The following is a 12,232-nucleotide window of genomic DNA, read 5'->3' as shown; positions in this document are numbered from 1 at the left end:
ATGTATATTGAAACTAACCCCCTCACGTGCAAGTTTTTTGTGGTTGAGTATGTGTTGGAAGCAAATTTGATCTTGGGCATAAATGGATTGTTGCTGCCAAGCACCACTGTGCTTTGCTAGAGTGATAGAGTCATCATGATGGTCAACGACAAAAAGTTGACAATACCATACTACCAGGAAGAGGATCCAACTTTAATGGATATCTATGATTCTAAACGCAAAAGGATACAAGCCTCTTCCACAAAAGCCCCTCTACACAATGACCTACCATCTGCATCAACGACCGACTCTGATAAAGCAGCTACTCCTTCAACCCCATCCTCACCTACCAAGCTCAATGCCAAGACCTCGCAATCAACATCTATTACTCAAGAAGTTCCCATAGCCAAACCATCTATCTCTAACAAGGAAATCAAAGGAAAGACCCTAGAGCCTAAATATCTTCATCGATAAACCTCACCAAAGGAGACAACCACATGCTCAAAGGCCTCATAATCGATAGCCACTCCACAAGAGACTCTAACCTCATCATCATCAACAATTTCCATGAGTCTCAAACCTGCAGCCTCAGCACACCAAGCAAAGTCAAGGAGGGTCCCAAACCTTCCACATCAACCCTAAAGAAAACTCCACCAAGACTCCCACAATCATGATATCTTCATAGTATCAAAATGTGGGTGGAGAAGCAGCTACTTGTAGCTCAAGGCTATTATGAAGATGCTAATCAAATTTGGTTGCCTCAATAGTCAAAACCTCTTCCTCAACGTGTAGCACAAAGACCAAGGAAAAAGAAAAGTACTCCACAACACAGTCCACAGCAGAAGCTTATGCGAGTTCCTCAAAGAACTCCACCAATGCAACAAATGTGGGTACCAAAAACACTGTTGCACGCACAAGGGTACTACAAAAGAAATACAAATCTTGGGTCCCCAAGCGCATCACAAAGTCCCCTAAGCTTGCACAAAGAAGAAGGCCTCAACACCAAGCACATCGGCCACCAATTTACAGTGTTCATCAAAGATGGGTGCATGTGCATGTACTTCAACAACAAGGATGCTATGATGGTAATTCCATCATATGGTTGCCAAAATTGAGCAATGTGCAGAAAACCTCACCACCGACTTCAACCCCATCAACTTCACCTAAAGTTCGACAAGAATGGAGGCCCAAGCAATAGCAAGCAAATTACTCAACCACTCTCATGCATTCAGTGCACCAACACAAGAGCGTATCTATTCAAGCAAATAATGAGCAGTCTTCCCTACTGCCTCGACAACATTTGAGCAACAAATTCAAGAATCAATACCCACATCGACAAAATGGAGACTTATGAGTGCATCAAGGACAAAATAACAACGCTCTTGTCACCCCTCTGGAAGTGAGAAATAAGTGCACAAGAACCTGTTGCTCGCAAGTCAAGACCTAGTTGTCCCATAAAATCAATATAAAATAAAAAATAAAAAAAGGGGAGCAAAAACCTGCGACTTCATGGGGTCAAAACTTGCAATCTCACGAGTTCAGGTTTCTCAAAAATATAGTCTCACGGCTTAAGCACTTGCACTTTCATGATTTAAGCCTCATCACTCAAAGATTAAGCCGTATCACGCATTACCACATTCCCAATGATCTTTAATAGCCATTATATATTTGTTAAGCTTATTGCTTACTATTATTTTGGCTAAATTAATGTAGCTGCTGCTCCATGAATACCTATCCATACTCATGCACTGGAGAACATTTGTACCAAAGCCTCACCATCGACAACTTCCAAGTACATCTCTAGATGGGGAGGCAATGGTGGGCAAAAGCCTGGTCAATGGTACAACCCATCACCTGGAATTTTCCTTCAAATTACAAACCTCCCCAAACGATGCCACAATTTTCACAACTCAATGATTTTGAATCCCTAGTGAAGATCTCTATATTAGCCTCGCAAGTCGACGTAATTCTTTCAATCCTCACGAACAAGTGGCTACTTCAACACAGAGCAGTTCAATAAGAGTCCATATGACTCAATTCTTGTACTTCATGTAAATTTGCTTCATAAGAGTACTTAAATATACATAAAAATAAAAAAAGCACATGGACAAAAGAAGACAGGAATAGGTCCTTCTCAGCAACATTTGACAAGAATCATGTCACACAAAGGGACATCATTAAAAGCCAATTACTTCACATGATAAATGTCACTTCAATGAATCAAATGAGGAACTGAGAATCACCATCTCATTTTGATGACTAAGTCTACGTTCCTCTGGAATCCTTCCCTCTCTTTTCTCCCATTATAACTTAACAAAACTCACATGTAACCTTGCTGATGATTGCCAAAAACAAATTGAGCCAAAAAAAAGACCTCAAACAAATATAAAAATGCAATCATTCGCAAAGAACCCTACCCCCCACCCGTGAGGAATTTCCAATACACCACTAACCTATTCATTCATTAACTAGCTTTTCTTATTCCTTCCAAAGGAACAAAGACCATTGAACGTCACTTAACATCAACGCCATCGACAAATCTTGTTCATTATCCCCACACAGAGGTCTTCAACGCGATCGCAATCAGGAAGGGAAAAATGTTAATCCAATTCTATGATTAACAAGAGTTACCGCCATTATCTTACATCAAGGAGTCATGGTATATACATCAAAGGGTCATACATTCAAGATATGAATCTATAGTGTCCAAACCTACAACTTGGACAAGCGCCCGTAATGGTGTGACAGAGTATTTATGGCGATTCCCGCTTCAAGAACATGTGGTAGCAAGATAGGATGAAGTAAGTGATGTACTTCATGGATGTATTATGAGAGTAGTCATTGTAATAGCATTAGCCTCTTATGAGCCTAAAGTGCCCGGTTGGCCATAGTTTAAGTGAGTGTGAACACTTATGGCCATGTATATAAGTGAATTTCTCTCATAGTACAACATACTCTCCCATCGTGCAATTGAGTCTTACTCTTGCTAATCTCTCTCCCTAATGCATGCTAGTGAGTGTGTGTGAGTGAAGTGAGGTGAGAGGAGGAACGAGGACCTGTCGTGCAATGCGACAGTGTGACAACGCTCACGGGAGACGCGGTGGAATTACTTCTCAAGGAGTTGTAGAGCTTGGAGACCTCAAGGGTTACGAGCTCAAACATTGGAAAGATTCTCATGATAGTTGCGGTTCAGTAGGTAATCTCTTTTTGGATGTGTTTCAAGGAGGTTTAGGGTGAACCATAACACTTTGCAGCACACATAATGTTTGCACAACCAAACGCCCTTCCTGCAGTTCCAAAAACAGAGTTCTTGAGAGAATCAAAACTTACCCGCAGTGCTGTGGTGAACGCCTGCGTGCGAACTGAAAAGCGGAGGTCCAGACATGCCTGAAATGCATTTTTGGCCCCAAACTTTCTATCCAATAGCTTTCCTCCCGTGAAGAAAGCTCCTCAATCGGAGTTCTTTTGCCGGTGTTTCTCGAAGAGCTCCCGACAAGGGTGTAGTAGCCAACACAAAGGCGGAAGAGTAGATGAAGCTCTTACCCTCATACCACTTCATGTGCTTCTCTTGCTTGTCGCTTAGCTCTTAGCATGAACCAGGCTCTGATACCATGAAAAGATGCAAGGGAGAAGAGAGCTTGAGTTCTTGTAAGCACACACACACTCACACAAACCCTAGAAGAGAACACACAAGGTGAGAGGCTAAAAATTCTTCTTCTTTCTCACACACAACAAAAGAGGTCTACAAATAAGAAAAAGTGACTAACACACATAATAGAGTATATACAAGCGTCCATGATGTGAACACGCTAAGAGGAGCGGGTAGATGTGAACTAGTCGGTGTAGTCCAGCTGTAGAATCTCTGGCAAAGATATGTCGATGCTAGCTACCAAACCTGCCAATGATATAAATGTCGAATGGTCATACAGGCGTCTCGTGAGTGTCAGCTCATGTTGACCTTGACATCTCAACACAGTCAAGCAGTTACACAATGTCAGACAAATGAATGGTGACACCATCCAAGATGATATCAATAGAGCTAGATATCTCCATTCTCGCTGTAGTGCCAGAAATAAGTTCTCTAATGAAAGACTCATAGGGAGATTCCTAGAAGATCTGGATGAGATACCCTTTCACAATTCATTATATGCCATGGCCCATACCTTTCATAAACTTCATGAGGGCACATCAGAAGCCTCTTTCAAGACCACCCAGTGCAAAGTCTGCTGATGGGGAAAGAGCAAAGAATCCACAATCAGACAGGAAGTTGAGCAGTTGGTCGTTGCATTAATGTAGCAAATGACCCAACATTGGAGAACCGAACCGGGTCATCCAACCCCATCTCTATCCAAAGAGGGAGCTTGTATGGTGCCCGATCTGTAGAGCGAACCATACCAGCATGGAGTTTCCACATGTGAGGCCTGCTGAGATATCGAGCTCATCTAGTGAGGCGGTGGACACTGATGACCCGCCTGGGGGATAGGCCCCACACTTACACCACTAGCATGGTTGGTGAGATCATGGGTGATATGCGGCCAGTGGGATGACAGGTTGTGTGACAGCCATTCTAGAGACTAGCATAGTTATAATGCCAGCTCATTTAGTTGGGTTCACACTATAGAGAACCCTAGTTAGCCCTACACTTACACCACTAGCATGGTTAGTGAGATCATGGGTGATATGCGGCCAGTGGGATGACAGGCTATGTGAGCCATTCTAGAGATTGGCAAAGTTATAGCGCCAGCTCATTTAGTTGGGTTCACACTATAGAGAACCCTAGTATGTACTTGGTTGAGTACATTTTCATATGGTGTGTACTCTTATCTTTGTATATGGTGTGTTGAGTGTTGTGTAAAGAAGAAGAAGATTTTCAGCCTCTCACCTTGTGTGTTCTCTTTTAGGGTTTTGTGAGTGTGTGTGTGCTTGCAAGAGCTCAAGCTCTCTTCTCCCCTGCATCTCTTCATGGTATCAAAGCCTAGTTCATGCTAAGGGCTGATCTGGGCAAGAGAAGCACAAGAAGCGGTACGAGGGTAAAGCTTCACCTACTCTTCCCTATTTATGTTGGCAACTACATCCTTGTCGGGAGCTCTACGGGAGGCACCAGCAAACGATCTCTGATTGAGGAGCTTTCTTCGCGTGAGTAAAGCTATAGGGTAACTATATTGTCCTATCGAAAAAAATTTTGGGCCAAAAACGCGTTTCCGATGCGTTAGGACCTCCGTTTTCCAGAAAGTAGACGATTTCGAGCACTGCGGGTAAGTCATCGATTCTATGCAAAACTCTGTTTTAAGAACTACAGGAAGACAGACTGGTTGTCCAAACATTGTGTGTGCTACAAGGAGGTCAACAGTTGCCATTGGGTGTATGTATGCACATTGAGGTCACTGGTTGTGACATTTCAGTGTAGTACAGTACCGCGCAGAAAATATAGCAGTTTGTGCAAGACAAACCAGAGTGCTGTTTCTGGTAAATATGTCGCAAGCGCAAGATGTCAAATGATGGCATAAACCAAATTGTTGCTGAGAAGCTTGATAAGAATAACTTCCATGCTTGGAGGTTCATGTTGACAAATTTCCTAATGGGAAAGGGTTACTGGGACTACATAGAAGGTGAGCATGAAGAGGCACCGAAGATACCGGAGATCAATCCGACTGTTTGCAGATGTGAAGAGTTCAAGGATTGGAACCAAGGAGCCAGAAAAGTTATGTATTGGCTCTCTATCATTATACAGGACACTGTGATAAGGCACATATAGGATACCAAGTCCCCCAAGGAGGCATGGGACACCTTGGTAAAACTCTATGAAACGAATACCAAGGCACGAAAGATACAGTTGAAGAATGAACTTCATACTGTGGAGAAAAAGAGTATGTCTGTGAATGACTATGCATTGAAGATCAAGGGTATTGTGGAATCCCTTGCATCTATTGGCATTTCAGTAGATGATGATGATAAGGTGGAAGTGTGTCTACGTGGTCTCGGGCCACAATACAAGGCGTTCAAGACGTCTATTCAGACTCGGGAAAACATTCCCAATTTCACAGATTTGGTGACTGTCTATGTTGGAACGTACTATGAAACAGGAAAAAAATTCTTAGAAAAATTTTTCGTCTTGAGACAGTGATGGAAAATAGGTTTTAGGACCTCCTTTTCCATCTGGGAAGTTGCTAGCATACACTTTTTTTGAAAAATTATCAAGAGATTCATAGCGCCTAAGCTATTTAGGGTGAACGGACATCCATTTGATCCAACAAAGAGTATGCCAAGCCTCTTGAGGCTGTAATGGGCTGTGGGAGAATATAAAAAGCTAAAAAAAAACCTGTGTTTGCTCATTAAGAAGCATTTAGGTGCTCCAATATAGCCACAATAGAGGGAGTGCCAGGGATCACACAAAGACTAAACCTAATGGCTGACATCTTCAAGCCATTGAGATCTATGTCACAAATTCACCTCCCAGACCATGCCTATAATAAGCGTGTCATCGGGTTTTACACCCCCTATCACTTCAATCCCACCGGGCTTTGGTCCCTTACCTAACATTCTCGCAAATCCTATAAGTACCAACCCTTTCCTAGATGCCCACACCCTGGACATACTGACTAGTCTAGGAAGGGGGGTAGCCCAAGGACTCAATGAGTCTCTCCCAACAGGAGCACTCACATATGGCATTAGTAACTCACAGAAATACGGCTGACAAATTTCTAAAATTATGGGCAAATATGATAGAGCAACAAACCATGTTCAATTTATTCAAATGTTTGAATAGAGATGTGAAGCCTTTAAAAATCCTAGCTGTCCTACCAAGGTACATGCGTTGAACCTATGCTTAGAGGGAAAAGCTAGTCGATGGTTCATCACATTGATGCCTGTGGTCAAGACCAACTTCAAAACCTTGAAATCAGCCTTTATACATGGCTTTTCCAGACAAGGTGATCGGTGGAGTGCAGCAACAGAACTCTATTAAATTGAGCGTCAACCAAATGAATCCATTAGAGATTTTATCCTTTGGATAAACCTCGTAGACTCACGTTGTGAGTCGTGGGAATAATTAAATGATGTTTAATTGAAGAGATGTTTTATGATGGGCTTGAAGAATAACAACTTACACAACTTAATCATTGTATCCAATCTAAAAACATTCGATTAATGTTGTAAATAAGCAATACGTTTAGATGACAACATGCTAGAAGATGATCATGCGACGAGGTGTTCCTCATCTTAACCAAGCGAAGCAATGGCAAAAGAAAGATCGATCTCCGAATTGACATTCCCAAATTTCTATGCAACCTTGCTTAAAACCTTACAGCCAACTTCTCTAAGAGAGGATGAACTCCTTCAAAACCAAACATCCTTAATGCCTCTCCAAGTGAGGAACGAAATGCCTTGTATTGAGTGCACCATCCCAATCCCCATTGTGCATACAAGGCACCTGTTCTTCTATACTGCATATATTGTAAAACCTTTGACCATGATACTAAAAAGTGTCCCGCTTCATCCATAATTGACTCAAAACCATCATCTCTCGTGCACCAAACAGAAACCGTCCAAAGGGCAGGAAGTAGTTAATCAAACACTTCAGTGTTTCTATTATCGTGGACCTCACAAGATGAAAGACTGCACAGTTTGGAATACTTATGTGCCCATAATCACTGACACTTTGCGACCCATGTGTGAACGATGTGGCAAACACATGTTCCAAGATTGCCCAGGATGAGTTGCGATACAACTCATCTCACAAAATAAAACTCTTAACATCTTAAGTATACAAAACGAGCAATTGTCCACAGTGTCCTTGAATGTGCTTACACATTTACAAGCCAAGGCATGAGAAACAGTCAAAAAAATGCAAAAGATGTTAAATTTACAGCAATGTGATGAGCTATGGTGGATCATGCTAGAATCAACATCATTAACAAAGAGATTAGATGATAATTAAGACGTAATTTAGTGAGCAATTAATTGATAGATTAATGTAGACATGGATAATCAAAAACCAGCAAATTCTCATTAGGCCAATGCCTCAATTTATAGAGTTTACATCCAAGCATCCAATCCCACTGATTTCTCCTTGATTCACTCCACCTCTTTTGCTTGATTCTCTCCACCTCTTCCCAGAATATCTCTACACCTCCTAAATCTCCTCATGCTACCCTTTATTCTCTCCCAGTAGTAGATACTTCTCACCTTTTTACAGGTTCTCTCACATTTATAGATTCTCTTTTACAGCCTCTTGCTAAGGGCTTGTTCCCGCACACACCCTATTCACTTGTATATTTCAACACCTCCCCTCAAGTGAATACTCCTAGCACACCTGGACCCTATACCAAGTTTCCCTCTTACTTGATAGCCCGCGACCAGTGCCTAGCACACCTCCCCTCAAGTGAATACTCCTAGCACACCTGGACCCTATACGAAGTTTCCCTCTTACTTGATAGTCCACGACCAGTGCCTCAAGTCCCTAAACTCATAGTCCTTGACACTCTCTCTCTCTATGTGTCCAAGGCTACTACAAGTTCCCGTGACCTTGACGAAAGTGCTCACACACATACATCTACCACATGGCCTACATCATCGATGGCTCAGAGGTGGTTTTACTCTTGGGGCAGGTTACATTGGGTTGTGGGGTTTCTCTCTCTCTCTCTCTCTCTGAGATTTTCACATGGCTCCTCACTTCTTGGAGCCTCACATCTTCTCTTGTCTTCAGTCTTCTTGTCGTTGGCAGCTTCTCTTCACGTGTCCATGTCTTCCTCTTCTTTCAATCTTCTTGTTGTGGCAGCTTCTCACATCTTCTCTTGTCTTCAATCTTCTTGTCGTTGGCAGCTTCTCTTCACGTGTCCATGTCTTTCTCTTCTTTCAATCTTCTTGTTGTGGCAGCTTCTCTTCACGCGTCCATGTCTTCCTTCAATGCTTCCTCTAGCTCTTCTTCTCGGTGTTGATCCTCCTCTTGGAAAGAGATGTTCTTCTTCTTTCATGGCTGGGGCCACAAGCTTGTCCGCCCCGTCAGTTCTTGCTCCGTGTGTGAGCAACATGTTTTAATGTATTGTAACAAACAGTTCTTTTGGGCTTTTGATGTTTATCTTGTGTCATTATGCAATCCAAACCCAAATCTATGCGGGAGGTCTTACCTCTTGCCTTATTCTGGACAAGGGTAGTGTCTGATATCCCATTTTTACAATGATGTAATCACCCATGTGTGCCCAATACATAATGCATATAGCATTCATTCTTATGCACATTCCCAAATGCAACTCTGGCTATAAATAATCTTGAATTTGAGTGATTTGCAGGCATTAACCAAGGGGTAAATGCAAGATGATGATTACCACAAATTTATCAGCATAATTTTACCAGAAATTACATTAAATCAAGGATGACAAATCTGTACGGAATGGTTGGAGTATCAAACCATCTCCGACTTGCAATCTAAAGTTATAAGGATCTGTATCAGATACCTAATGGTTAATTTGGACCCTCAATTGCACCAGAATATAGTGATTAGTATTGATTAGTAAATTAATCCTATGTTTTGTGTGTAGAAAACAGAGTATGCGGGGAGTCTAGATCTGCGACCTTAGAGTTCAAATGAGCTCAAATCCTTTCAAGGCTATCAATAGCAATCAGTCTAGTAGAGGATTAAGCCAAGAAACACAAGATTTGACCAAACATTGAATGCTTAATCTCTATTTTATCAAAGTCACCTGTAGATTTGATGAAGAGCTTGGATCTCACTGTAGACTTGATCATATCAAAATCTATCTTCACCAACTTGTAGAGCACCCTTGAAAACCCCTAGGGCCAAGAGGAATTAGAGCAATTTGATCTGGAGGAGAAGAAGACATTTCATTTTTCCCTCAGAAAAACGGCGCCTGCTAAATCGCGATTTTCGTGAGCTTCGCTTGGCGGTTTGATGTGCCGATTTGATGGGCTGGACTATGGGGAGGCTGGCTATGCTTGCCTAGAAGCACTTGCCCTAATGTTGCTCCTGGAGAGAGATCAAGCCCCTCCACTAGCTGGGGGTGCAAAGAGCTAGTTGAAAAGAGGTTTAAAAAAATCTTAATTATCTACTAATCCTAATTAGCTAGATGATTAGCAAGATAATGGGCTCACAAATTGATGGATTCTAGGCTATGCTATGATACCATGTTAAATTTGCAGCAATGTGATGAGCTATGGTGGATCAAATGGTGGATCAAATGCTAGAATCAACATCATTAATAAAGAGATTAGATGATAATTAAGATGTGATTAGTGAGCAATTAACTAATAGCTTAATGTAGGCATGGATAATCAAAAACCAGCAAATTCTCATTAGGCCAATGCCTCAATTTATAGAGTTTACATCCAAGTATCCAATCCCATTGATTTCTCCTTGATTCACTCCACCTCTTTTGCTTGATTCTCTCCACCTCTTCCCAAAATATCTCCACACCTCCTAAATCTCCTCATGCCACCCTTTATTCTCTCCCAATAGATACTTCTCACCTTTTCACAGGTTCTCTCTCACATTTACAGATTCTCTTTTACAGCCTCTTGCTAAGGGCTTGTTCCCGCACACACCCTATTCACTTGTATATTTCACAGGTTCTCTCTCACATTTACAAATTCTCTTTTACAGCCTCTTGCTAATCACTTGTATATTTCAACAAAAGACAATACCTCAACATGGGTAGAAGAACATGCTTTAAAGCAAAACCCAAAAGAGAAAACAAAACTTTCTAAACCCAAGAAAGATAAGGGACTACAAACTATCAAAACCAAGGTCAAATTAAAAGGAGCCTGTAGATAGCGAACATAAACCCAAAAGTGGACATAATCCCAAAAGAGCCAAAAGCTATACATGATGCAGAAGCATCCACCTCTCAAAGGCCACCACATAAACCACAAAACAAATATGTGCGACACAGGATACAAAAGCCCAAAAGAAAATTCGATTTCGTCGCATGGATAAACATAATGAAAAACTGACAAACCAAAGAAAGTCAAAAAATGAAACGACTTCTAGTACGTCACTAAGTGAGGATGAAACAAGTTTTGACTCTTCACTCAGTGCAGCACATAGATCAATCAAGAAACTAGAACCCACCCAACCACCCCAAATGGATAATAATGATCACATGACATATGTGGAACGCAAAAAGCAAGCTCAAGAGAGCATGCTTAACTTGGTTGAATGTCTTATAGGGTCACCAGTTGTGCTTGAGCCTCATAATGCCAATCCTAAAAAAGCAACCAAAATACAAAGCCCAGAGGAGTATCGCTTCCCCTTTCAAGAGGAAGACATAGTCTGTAGAAGAGTCATTTGAAACATATCGTACGAACTATACGCTTGAGAAAGCACATGAGAAATTTAATAATTTCCTTACAAGATTAAAACAGTCTCTCAAGACCTCATTTGGAGGAATGCTCTTCTCCCATGATGAATCCAACATCACATCATCACTTGCACCTTTAAGGGATCAACATGAGCTATACCAAGACATAAAGAACTCCATAAAACAAGACTGTGAGGATTCACAAACAAACCTCATTAGAGGGCTAAGTGTGCCAGTGTATGCATTAATTACTCTTGAAAAAGCTAAGAGCCAGGATGAAAGTGAATAGGAATATGAAACAGAAACAGGATCTGAAGCTGAAACAAAAAATGAAACATCCATGGTTCCTTTGGAAGATTCTATCATGGTATGGCTGGATTTTCCTACAGGCAATGATGTTAAGCGTAAACACGCATTGATTAGCCCTCGAGCTAGTCATAACATCGTGACAATTATTGGAATAATTGGTTTATCTTTAGGATTATCTTTAACCTTTGTGGTGGGAGCTTTTAGAAGGAGTAAAAGGAACTAGATAAGCTAGTCAAAAATAGGAGTCTAGGTGGCATGGGTGTTACATGGCATGGGTCAAGTGGGAACCCTATTTGAAGAGGTCTTGGAGGTGACCTTAGATGCTCTCAAGGGGCACTAGACATCATGGATGATGTCAGGGAAGTAGGCTCCTTCTTCCACCTCTCCCTATAAATTGGGAGGTCACACTTAGCTCTTTGTAACCATTATTTAACTCTTGTATTAGCACTTGAATAAAAAGGCTATGTGCCTAGTTCTTTGTGAACTACATCTTGTGTTTTCTTGAGTTACTTTGTTGCTTAATGTGCTTATGGAGTGCTTGTAGTTTTGGGGCTTTTTCCAATAACAATAGACACTTAGGTGTCATTGGGACAACCTAAACTCATCCCTACAGACAAAAGCCTTGCAAGAGG

The sequence above is a fragment of the Cibotium barometz genome, chromosome 60 (genome assembly GCF_041138505.1).
Source record: "Cibotium barometz isolate CiBa-2024 chromosome 60, ASM4113850v1, whole genome shotgun sequence".
NCBI classification, from domain to species: domain Eukaryota; kingdom Viridiplantae; phylum Streptophyta; class Polypodiopsida; order Cyatheales; family Cibotiaceae; genus Cibotium; species Cibotium barometz.
The sequence above is the reverse complement of the archived record's forward strand: the minus strand, read 5'-3'. Positions refer to the sequence as shown.